Source organism: Oreochromis niloticus, unplaced genomic scaffold (genome assembly GCF_001858045.2).
Source record: "Oreochromis niloticus isolate F11D_XX unplaced genomic scaffold, O_niloticus_UMD_NMBU tig00008100_pilon, whole genome shotgun sequence".
NCBI classification, from domain to species: Eukaryota; Metazoa; Chordata; class Actinopteri; order Cichliformes; family Cichlidae; genus Oreochromis; species Oreochromis niloticus.
The window spans coordinates 1-12,882 of NW_020328972.1; the positions used below are offsets into that span (position 1 = coordinate 1).

Here is a 12,882-nt window from a genome sequence, read left to right on the forward strand (position 1 = left end):
GAAATGTTGCCAAAAAGGGACATTGCAACATATAAATATTCCTAACAACTGGTACAATGAAAGGATTTTTAGTGTAATACTTTAAGACATTTAATTTTAACCACAAAACATTCTGCACCTGTTATTGTAACATGTCAATATTTACATGTATTTTAGGATTTGCATATTCATACACTAACCAAACATGATGAGGTTTTCTGTTGCTTCTGATTTCAAGAATTACTTTGTATTTAATGTTTTAACCTGAAAGGACATTAAAGTTTTGGTTTTTCACACTTTATTAGCTCTGACCTGTTGTAGAAAATGTTGGAGCCACAAGGCTTCTGTGTAGGAAATATTTGGTATATCCTGCACTTGTGCCAACAAATATTGGTGCCTATTCTTTGCATTTCTGTAGTAATAATGTTTTTATTACACTTGCTATAGCCATGTGAGACCCTGCAGTTCAATTATATCCTCTTTAGACTACAGTACAAACTTAAAAAAAGCTTAAAGTAATTGAGGATTTTACTAGTTAATTTGTGTCACAGTAAATGGATTGTGTGTGAAGAGCTCAACAGTCTGAATCATCAAACAGTGATCTGATGAATTGTTTCCTTTCTCTAGACTGCTGATCTGATCGTCTCAAGTCTGGTAAGTAAAGGGTTTTCTGAGGTGCAGTGCTGGGAAATGTTTCTCATCATAGGAGATTCAGTGTAGTGCTGTGAGTGAGCACAGCTATTGTGATTATCAAAAGTCATCAAATCCTAGAAAAGTCTGTGTAAACATTTCCAGACCTACAGAGGTCGGTAGTTATTGTAGCAGCGCATATTTTTTCACATTAGAGCAGCTATGAACAGCAGTTTAGGTACAATTAAGTCTTCAAATAGAGCCTTGTGGATTTCTAAAGCTTCTTTCCCTTCATTAAATTAAGTCACTGTCTGAAAACTGCTCTTTGAATTAGTCTTTTAATTAAAGATTTTTGTTGATGACTGGAAAAAATCTAAAGCACAGATACAGCACTCATTTCTGTATTTTATGATTAAATGATCTATAAGAAATTATCATCATACTACATTTTTAATTAGGCCTTTAAAGCAGCCATTATAAGTACGTCCTAGATTTAGTGGAGTGCTTATGGCTGTGTATTAAAATACCCAAATGTGACTGAAATATGTAGAAACTGCTTTATCTCCAAATTCTCATTTTGCCAAAGTCATTGAGTAAAGTATTGTTTACTTTTATGTTAACGGATTCTCAAATCCTGTTTCTGTGTGCCCAGATATTATGATGTACTGTTGTCCCAGGTAAGTACACACAGAAACAGGGATTTAGAATATTGGTGATTAAGGAACATGTGATGTGGCATAAATTTTAAATAGGTGGCCTGAAACTGTCTGCTCTAACCTGTGTGTAGGTTTTGTTGGACCATATGATATTTACAGTAGTTATTGTAGCAGCATATCTTGGTTTAAGTTTATAGACACTGTTTGTTTTTATTGTGTTAATAGAATGTAAAACTTTCTTTAGAATAGTTCACCACCATTTTTGAGCATTTTCAATCAGTCCAATAATGAACTGTGGAACTCTTCAATATGTAAAGCCCTGTATGTACTGTATTTTTCGGATTATAAGGCGTATGCAGCTAACCAAATATTCAGATAACTCAAACTATTCAACTCATTCACAGTAACTCTCAACATTTTTCAGTGGTAACACATAACAATACACTATCTTTTTCTGTTCAGTCCTATTCCACAAATCTATCAAATTCTTCATGGATTGATCGGTTTTGAAATCTGCTTCATACGCATGTCTCTAAACAGATGCCAGGTCCTCATACACACACCATAACATTTATGTTTAAGGACAATACGAATTACTCCGCGAGGCTCCTGACTACTGTAGCTGTAATGCTCCAACAATCCATCAAGCGCTGCAGCTTTAAAGCTTTCCAAAGTCATACTAAAACATTTTGACAGATGTTTGAGTGCGTGTAGCACATAAAATTGGGTTGTCACTAAGCACAGCCAGAATTAACACATAATGTAAACTGTTGATTTTTGAGAAACTAAAGAATTTTAAGTGTGACTTATAGTCCGAAAAATACTGGAAAGCCATGTTTATTGGAAATATGCCTAATTCCAGTCCCTTTTTGTCTTACAGGTGACCTGCTGCAGAAAACCCTCTCCCTCTATCGTTGACAAGCCATTAACAAGCAAATTCAGTCTGTCTATCACTCTCCCTCTCCCTGCTCCATCTTTTTTGACAGCCATTCTATCTTCTATCATTTCTCGCCATGAGCTCTATCTAATTTTGACAAGCTTGAACCTGTGTTGACAAGAATCTAAGTTTGACAAGAAACCAAGTTTGACAAGAAACCAAGTTTTGGAAATTGAAGTTACCACAACTTCGTCGATCTGTTTTCAGAAATCTGAGAGATCTCTGCTCTCACTGCTCCTTCTTTCCTGTTGTTAAACTCTCTCATATCTACTAATTTTGCTGGAAATTGCAAGTAGAAAGTGAATATACAGTAGTAGAATTACAGTACAGTAGATTTTACAGTACAAACTACTTACACAGCCCCACATTTATAGTTTTGACTTGGCATTACATTGATAGTGCAATTACTTTGATAAATTATATAAAATATACACATTTTTAAAGGCTTATCTGTAACGAGATAATTGGTTATTTTGTAATACATACATTCAGGCTGCTGTATTCACATAAATATAAATCAGATCCGAATACATTTTTCAAGTCTGTTTCATTGACTATAACATTTGACTACAGTAAGTTATATATAATACTATTGTTATTCAAACCCATTTCTATTACTCAGTGTAAGTGTTCAGTCACAATTGTCATTGAGAAGCTGCCCTGAGGTCCCAGACTTCCTGTTTCCTGACTGCTGCAGAACATCCAGCTGAAGAATCCTCATCGCCTGTCATCTGATCACCGCACCACCACAGCTCCATATAGTTGATTTAAGTTTTAGATATCTGAAAGATTTACATAAAATCTATTTAAGAGCCAGAAGTTTTATTATATCCTGTTGATTGTTGTGATTTCTAAATATCCTGTTACAGAAGTATAGATCTAATCATTAACCAGTCTGGTTAAAAAATACAGTTTCTGAAAAAGCTACAATAAAACTGACCCAAGTGTTTCAGAGAACTTTGAATATCTTTAATATTGAGTTTGGATTTAAGTCAGCCTTTTACATCATTTACATATCCATAAGAACATTGAATAATTTTGCATTTCTCAGATTTGATAGCAATTTGAAGACTTAAAAGTTTTTCACTCTTTCCAGATTGAGTTTTGTTTATATTTGTGTAGAAATACACATAAGGTGTAGTTTGTACTTAACAAAATGCCAAGGAAAGGTCAAAGGTCGCAGTCTCAGAAGCTTAGACGCCAAAAGCAGAAAGAACAGGTAAATGTGTCTCAGAGTGGTGAGCAGGTAAAGGTGTCTGTCACAACTTTTTCCAGTCCAGAAGTGCAGAGTAGCGTTCAGACAGCCGCAGTATCTTATGCAGATGTGGTAAAGCGAGGTGTTCGTTCAGTGTCTGTGCCAAAGGCTGAAGTGCAACAAGTAAGACAGACTAAACCCAGGTAACTGTGCAAATGCAACATGATGGAGAAACTCCAGGACCATCTCATGTACAGGTTACAACAGAGAAAGTCGTCCACGAGTGAGCAGCGTTTGTGCGTCCCGAAGCCAGGCCTCTCCTAAGTATGGAAAGTACCGGAATCAGCAATGCATGGCTAACAGTTTGGTTTCCTATCATTCTTGCATGAGGATGAATTCATTACGAGAGCAGATCTTAACCGTGTGTTGGACAAAGGCCATGCCGTGTATTCAGATGCCAGAAAGAGGTTTGTGAACAGCGTGTTTCTAGCCTGCGATGAGCTTCCCACAGTGGTCACCAGCCGCAGACACGAGTATCAAGTGGACATGTCTCAGTTTGCTCGTTACGGCACATTCGATGGTACAGATCATCTTCCGAGCCTTGAACAGGGACTACAGTGTTTGGCTTCAGAGTTTCGCTACGCTTTGCTAGTCATGGGAGGAACAGTCATCGCAGTTTGCAGGCTGACTTCAGGTGAATACGCATACTTTGACCCTCACCCACGTAAGTCTACAGGAATGCCATTGTCGCTAGGTGTAAGTGGTGGAATTGCAGTTGTGTTAAAATTCACACGTCTTAACGACATGATTGACAGGATCAAACGTTTGTACCGAATGTTTAGCATCGCATCAACCTGCGCTTATGAGCTACAGCCTGTTGAGTTCCACAGTGAAAACGTTGCTGACCAAAGAGATGCTGATGAAAACAGACAAACAGCTACAAGTGTTCCAGCACCAGCTTTAAATGAACCTGAATTTGAAACCCCAAAATCCACTGAGCAGACACAGAAAACTGTGACCGACACTTTAGCTACTGAAGTGATGTCATCCAGAGTGGATTATTCAAATGAGCCAGCTGCTGAGCTGAACAATTGTCCTTCTGATTATTTAGAAATAGAAACCTCTGCATCTTCTGTAAGAGACACTCAGTAACAACAGATTCTGTTCCTCAGAATGATTTAAACACTGCCTCCTGTTTAACTAAGACAACAGAGGAACTCTCACATAAACTGTTGAAGCGTACTAAACAGCAAAGGAGAAAGATTAGGAGACGACTATTGGTCCAAGAAAACTACCACAGAGAAAGGAAAATGAGAAGAAGAAAGAAAGACAGATGTACACTTTTGATGAAAGCTTTAAGACAAAGAAAAAGATTCTAGTAGAAAGTCTCATGATTCTGATCACAGTAAGAAAAAGAGTGTGTACAAAAATAATCTGTATAAACTCAATGCTACATATAGAGAGAAACAGAGAGAACATTTGAGAAAAATCTATAGAGATAGTGCTAAAATTAGAGAGAGAAAAAGAGAACGTGTCATAAGGATGTATAAGAAGATTCTTTATTCCGAGAAAAGCAGAAGGAACGAATAAGAAGAACATACAGAGAATCTCCCATGTTCCGAGAAAAGCAGAAGGAACGAATAACAAGAACATACAGAACTTGTGCTGAATTCAGAGAGAAACATAAAGCTTACATGAGGTCATATGTTTCTAACCTATATAAACAAAGTGTAGAATTTAGACAGAAAAAAAAGTTACATCACTAAACGTTATGGAGAAGAGAGACAATTTCAGCAGCAACACAAGGACAATATGAGAGAACGAATGAGAGTAAAATATTGGAACAGTTCTTCTTTTAGACAGATGCATAACATTAGATGTGTAATGAAAATAAAAAGAAAATATCGTCAGATGCATCGACCAGCTGAAAGTTTACCGTATCATCCAGATAACAGTTTAATGAATGAGGCCATATCTCGTTTCAGATCCAACATTAAGTCAGCACCATCTTATGTTTGTACTGTTTGTCTAAAAGCTTCTTTTCCTAATCAGGTGAAAATCTGCAAAAGAACAAATTACTCAAAACACCAAACTGTAGCTCAGCAGTGTCTAACTGGTAAATTTGTTCATATGTGTGATGAAGCATGTAATGATCACTGCAGCTTTCCTGTTGAGAGAAAAAAGGAGTATATCTGTCACACGTGTCACAGTTCCCTCAAAAGTGGACGCATGCCCAGGCTTGCTGCTGTCAATGGTTTAGATCTGCAGGATATTCCAGCTGAACTGTGTGATCTCAACATTCTGGAGAGACATCTGATTGCCAAATGCATCCCATTTGCAAAGATTATTCCACTTCCAAAGGGCAGACAAAGACTCATACGTGGTAATGTGGTGTGTGTCCCATCTGAGGTCCAAGAAACAGTTGACTGTTTGCCTCGGCTCAGAAACCAATCACAGATAATGAGGATCAAGTTGAAAAGACGACTGTGCTACAAAGGCCATCAGCTGTTCCAGACTGTCACCTGGTCTAAACTGATCCAAGCCCTGCGTAAACTGAAACAAATTCATCCACAGTACACAGATATTGTTATCAGAGATGATGCATTGCTTTGTGATCCAACGTTACCTGATGATGACAGCAGTGATGAAGCCAGCATGGCAAGTGATGATTATAATGAAGCAGATTTAATGGAAATTGACAACTATGAAAAAGATGCCCTTTTGTGTGAAACTGAGTCTGAAGTGAACAAGATATTGATATGCAATCCTGTGATGAACAACCAGAGGAACAAAATCCAGAGGAACCAGAAAGTGATTTGAACAATGGAGGTTTGCTCTAGAAAGTTGCCTGCAGCCTGTAGACATTTCAGAAGAGATTCTCTCTTTCACTGATAACACATATTGTGTGGCACCTGCAGAAAGAAACAATCCTGTTAGCTTCTTCAGAACTCCTCATTTGGAAGCCATGGCATTTCCTGTGCAGTTTCCTACTGGTCAGAATACACTGGATGAAAAGAGACGTCTTAAACTCACACCAAGTGCTTACTTCAAGTCAAGGCTTTTCAACATTGATGCAAGATTTGCTAAAGATACAAATTACCTGTTTTTCTCACAGTTTGTCACTGAAATACACTTGGCTAATTCCAGCATGACAATACAGCTAAGGAAAGGTAAAACTATGACCAAAGATGGACGCAAAATCACATCAGGAATGTTACAAAGTAAGACAGAAGTAGAGAAGCTGGTAAGAAATAAAGATGCAATCAGATTTATGCAGCCACTCAGAGGAACTCCAGCTTACTGGCAGAAAACCACCAAAGATCTATTCAGTATGGTTCGTCAAATAGGAACACCTCAGTTCTTTGTCACTTTCTCTGCTGCTGAAATGAGATGGCCTGAAGTGATTCAGCAATAAAGAGACAGCAAGGTGAAGAGGTTGATTTTGAAGCCCTGGACTGGTCAGAAAAGTGTGAAATTCTAAGATCAAATCCAGTAACCACGATGCGAATGTTTGATAAGCGTGTTGAGGCTTTGTTCAGAGATTTGCTTTTTTCTCCTGCACAGCCCCTTGGTGAAATCATTGATTACTTTTACAGAGTTGAGTTCCAGCACAGAGGTAGTCCGCATATACACATGTTGCTGTGGATTCGAGAAAAGGTAGAAGTAGATGTGGATGACGACCAAACTGTCTGTGACTTTGTGGACAGATACATCTCAGCTCAACTCCCTGATCCAGAAAAACAGCCTGAACTGCACAAAAAAGTTGCTGAACTACAAAAGCACAGCAAAAACCACACAAAGACATGCTTTAAGAGTGTAAACTCTGGTTGTAGATTTGGGTTTCCAAAACCGCCATCCACAAGAACAATGATTGTGAGACAGGATGAGGATTCAGACACTGAAGCTGCAAAAGCCAAACTCAGGCCTTTGATGAACCTGCTGAAGGAACCTGAAGCTGCTTCTCTCACCATAGAGCAGATTCTGTCACGATGCAACTTGACAATGAATGAGTATGAACAATGCCTCCAGGACATAAACAAGAAAACAGCTCTTATTCTGAAACGTGACCCAAAGGACTGTTGGATCAACAATTACAACCCAGACCTGCTTGAAGCCTGGAACTCTAATTTAGATGTCTCGTTAATATTGAATGCCTATTCATGTATAGAATACCTCTGTAAATATATAACGAAGAAAGAATCTGGCCTCTCTGAATACCTGAAGACAGTTATTGATAACTCTGCAAAGAACACGGTCAATGAATGTGATGAAATGAGAGCTGTGATGCAGGCTTATTCAAAAAGAGAGAAATCAGCGCACAGGAGTGTGTGACTCGAGTCTGTGGCCTAAAAATGAAAAAATGTTCCCGCAGTGTTGTATTTGTACCAACAGATGATAACCCAGTAAAAATGAGTCGCCCGATGAGCTACCTGGAAAGCACAACACACGACAGCTGTAATATTTGGATGACAAGTTTGAGTGATAAATACAAATGCAGACCTGAGACACTGGAATATGAGGAAATGTCCCTGGCTGATTTTGCTGCCTTGTGCCGGTTGGTGAGTGGTCCAAATGAAGGAAAAGATGTGCTTCCTCTTCTAACCAGCTTGGATTTGTACAAAGGCGAAAGAATGATAAACCAGCTATAATCAGATATTACCACTGCTCACAAGAAAAGATCCCGAGCAATATTATGGTCGACTGTTGAGACTTTACCTTCCACACAGATCAGAGCAGGAACTGAAACCACAAGGGTTCCAAACCTATCAGTCCTTCTACAACTCAGGTTTTGTGCGACTTCCATGTTCAGACCACAGTGAGTCTGTGAAAAGGGTTGTGAAGAGAAATAAAGACAAGTATGAGAAGAACTCTGAGGATATTGAGAGTGCACTGGAAGAGTTTGAACAAAATAGGGATGTTGTGATGGATGAATGGTGTAATCTGGCTCCTGAATCTGAAGTTGTGAGGTTGCAATGTGATGAGAATCTTCCTGAGAGACATTCTGATGATGAGAACGAACAGGAGAATGTTCCCGACTACAGTCGTCAGTCTGATACTGTAACAGAGATCAGAGCCATCAGAGAACAACCTGCAGTCGATCCAGCTGTGGTACGTGTAATGTATCAGAATCTGAACCAGAAGCAGGCCTGCGTGTTCTATGCTATAAGAGACTGGTGTATTCAGCGAGTTTGTGGTTTGAACCCAGATCCATTTTTCTTCTATATCAACGGTGGTGCAGGAACTGGAAAGTCACATCTGATTAAGTGTATTCACTCTGAAGCATCAAAGATCCTGAGCAGACTGCCTGCTAATGCAGAAGAAGCTGACATATCAAATCCAACTGTTTTACTGACATCATTTACTGGGACAGCAGCTTTTCTATCAATGGCTCTACGTTACATTCCCTACTGAAACTACCCAGGAGTCTGAAACCACCCATTCAAGGACTTGGTAACCAACTGGATGAAGTCAGATCTGAGCTTATTAATGCTGAAATTATTGTTATTGATGAGATTTCAATGGTTTCAAAACCCCTTTTTGCTTATGTGGATGCAAGACTGAAACAAATCAAAGGCACTCAGAGACCTTTTGGTGGAATGTCAGTTTTAGCTGTTGGAGATTTTTACCAGCTGCCACCAGTGCGACAGTCTAAGCCTCTCTGTGTTTACGATCCAGAACAGATTGACCTATGGCAGGAACATTTCAGATGATCACTCTAACCGAGATCATGCGTCAGAAAGATGATGTGGCCTTTGCAGAGATGTTGAACAGGATTAGAATCAAAGAAAAGACAGATGAGCTTTCTCAGTGCGACAGAGATTTGTTGTCACAGGCTGTGACTGCACCAGAAGAATGTCCAACTGAGGTCTTACACATTTATGCCACCAACAAGAATGTGGAATCCCACAACACAGATACGCTCAAGAAGCTTCATTCAAACATTATAATCATCAATGCAGACGATTTCCAGAAGGATAAATGTACAGGCAGAATGGCACGAAGAGACAAACCATTTACAGGTGGGCGAAATGATTTACCCGACACCCTGAATGTTGCTGAAGGAGCTCGAGTGATGCTGACCAGAAACTTGGACACACTAAACGGTTTGGTCAATGGTGCTTTTGGTATACTGATAAAGGTGGTGAGATCTGAAAATGATGGACACATAATTAAACTGGGCTCAGAATGGACAACCGGCAGTCTGTAAGAAACACCCGCAGTGCTAATGCAGCATCTGATGATCTGGTTTACATTGAGAGAGCAGAGGAGAGTCTGAAGTTTAAAGGAGCGGTACGCAGACAGTTTCCTGTAAAGCTAGCATTTGCCTGCACAATCCACAAAACCCAGGGTCTTACAACACAGACAGCTGTAGTTTCAATGAAGAACATTTTTGAACCTGGTATGGCTTATGTTGCTCTCAGCAGGGTGACGTCTCTCAGTGGACTCTATTTGCAGGACTTGGATGAGAAAAAGATTTACGCCAATCCCGAGGTAACTGCAGCGCTCCAAACCATGAGACAAGCCAGCGTTGAGGAAATGATGCCTCTTCTTCAGGTCAGAGAAACAGCCAGCAGACCTGACACTCTTACACTGATCCATCACAATACGGAGGGTTTGCCATCTCACATCAGTGACATCAAGAGTCATCATGAAATGTGTTTAGCAGATGTTTTGTGTCTCACTGAGTCTCACCTCCAAGGCTCCTTTGTTGCAGACAGTCTTCATTTGGACGGCTACACCATGTTCAAACGCAACAGACATGTGTCCTACACAAACTTTCCTCACATGGCCAGCAGAAGTGGTGGTGGAGTTGTTGTGTATTTGAGGAATCATTTTCAGGTTCAGGTAAAACAGTATCTGCATAATGTCACTGATCTTGAGTTCTTAGTGTTAAAGGTTCAGGCTCCATTCCCTGCGCTCATTGCTGTTGTGTACAGACCTCCAGACTACAGTTTGACACCATTCATGCAAAACCTGGTAAGTCTTTTAGATTCACTTGAAATAATGGACTGTCACCCAATAATTGTGTGTGGAGATTTTAATGAGAACCAGTTACAGAGTGGAAGAAAACAGATTCTGGAGCAGTTTCAGTCGAGAGGGTATTCACAGCTGATCACTTCTGCCACTACAGACAAGAACACCCTGCTTGACCTCATTTTTATTTCTCAGCCACAGCACAGTCTCCATTCAGGTGTCCTGAGGACATATTACAGTTACCACAACCCTGTGTTTTGTGTCCTGTCCTCCAGCCAATCATGAAGTCGTCTGGTGAGTTTTGAAACAATTACAGATCATGTTTGTTACAGAGTTTACTGATTGTAGAGCATGAAAAAGATTTTTCATTGAAAATCATATTTCTTCATATTGTCTTCCCTACTTTGTCTGTAAGAAGATCCTTTCTTATTGCAATGTTATTAATCATTTCACCAAATCATGGCTGTACTTCATGCAGAGCTGGGAGATCTGCTTTATGTTATGACTAAATCTACTAATGCATTTTTTCATGGATGTTAATTGTCATCTCCTTTTTTAATACTTTTTTACTCTGATGTATGTATCTCAACAAACGAGAGCTTCCCCTCAAAGGGCTTTCAAATATGAAATAGTAAATAAATAAATCCCAGATAAATGCAGGTATTTATTATGGGTCACATGAATAATAACAGAAAATTATATTTTCTTGATTATAGTAGATTTTGTAGAATCAAACGTTTTGGGAATGAATGAGTTTTTGCTTATCATGTTTTACAGGTAAAAAAATGTTAAAAGTTTTAAACTATCTTTAGGCTACCAGAGATGTCTATAATGATACATTATGTAGAGCAAAACATTTTTACAGCTTACAGAATATATATTAAATCTGATTTAGAAATACATGGAAAGTTTCTGCATCCATTTTCTGACTTGGCCTTTATCCGGGTGGGTTTGGGTTTGGGTGGATAAAGGCCAAGTCAGAATTCTCTGAGCAGCTGGAAAAAGCTGCTAATAAACAAAGACATCAGAAAGTGGGGGCTTTAGGTGTAGCCCCCGCTTTCTGATTCACTAATTAAATTTAGTAACTGACACCCCATACCAGCATTACATACACACTTAGGGGCTGAGATGGGTGGGCTGAGATGGGTGGGTGGGGAGGGTGGGTGGGTGTTGTTAAAAGCACTTTATGTTTTGTAGATGTATTTTTTCAGACAGGGCACACACAGTCCTGTTTCCTTTGTGGGAAAACCTTCAAACTTCACCATCCTCAGCTGAAACAACAACATCTTAACACCATCTTCATGAACTGCTGAGCCAAACCTGATCCATCAGTGCTGGACTGCACAGATAATAACTACATGCCACAAGGAGACTGCTGTGTTATGAACTGCCATACCAGTGTGTCTTCAATGGAGAAGATGACACACCCATCACCTGACCTCCTGCCTGATCTGGAGACCATCATCATGCTGCCACACTACACACCTCTGAGACCCTCAATGATGACTCATACTGAGGAAACTGTATTTCCTGTCAGAGATGCTCAGTGATCCTCAGAGCAGAGAGAGGTATGATTCTTTATCTTTGATAAAAAAAAAAAATGTCAGTGCTTTTAATTCATTTAATTAATTTAAATCCTGTTTATTGCATAAAGAATTACACACTCAAATGATTATACTTGTTGACACTTTTTGAGTTTTAATTCACATTATGGATTACAAATCTATGCTTTTTCTACTCCGTCTCTCTGTGCAGGTACTGCTGTCTCCTGAGTTCTTCAGTGTCCCAACTGAAACATTCAAACCTCATTGCAGAGCTCATGTCTTTCCTCACCATCATGTGAGTGTGAGATTGCTCTGGATTCTGGTTATGTGGCCTGCAGCACCTATAAGGTATTTCAACATTGTCCATTTTATAACTTATTTCTAGTTTTTAGGCCTTAACACAAATAAAATGTTCCTTTTTCTGTATTTTTTAGAACAAGCTCGTACAGTGTGCCTGCATTCCAGCTTCTTAGACTCTACGTAAGTGGACAGTATCAGTGTTTGGCCACTCTTACAGACACCGACTTCTGTCAACTCACTGCTACTGATCAGGCACCTCACTCCAGGAAGACAGAGGGCTGCAAGCCTGTCATCGTTTCCAGTGTGGCTTTGAATTCTTGGGTAGTATCAGATTTTTCCCACAAATATTCAAAGGTAACACTTATTTTAAGCTTAGTTATTAAATCAAAAGTCTTCCCTTGTGTTAATTTTTTATTATTATTTTATTTTTTTATTTTAGATTTATATGCAGTGATCGGATGTGGTGGAGCTTTGTTAACTGTGTGTAAAACATCTGTTTGTGATGACATTTACAATGAGGCTTTAAGATGACAGTTTCCATGTAATTTCAGTCCTTTTACTAAGCAAAAACATGTTTGCAATTAACATATTTTTTTCAGTTTTGTCTTTTGGATTTATGGTTAACATTCCTCTGTGACAGCAAATACTAAACTGGTCCAAGTAACC

The 12,882-nt window shown here is 39.1% G+C and overlaps 1 long non-coding RNA gene across 1 annotated transcript; it reads left to right on the forward strand.

Moving 5' to 3' along the window:
- The first annotated feature begins 11,891 nt into the window (after positions 1-11,891).
- Positions 11,892-12,530, forward strand: LOC102078052 (uncharacterized). The gene is made up of 3 exons (XR_002059362.2): positions 11,892-11,940; positions 12,128-12,264; positions 12,351-12,530. It is a non-coding gene; the product is annotated as an uncharacterized LOC102078052 (long non-coding RNA).
- The last annotated feature ends 352 nt before the right edge of the window (positions 12,531-12,882 follow it).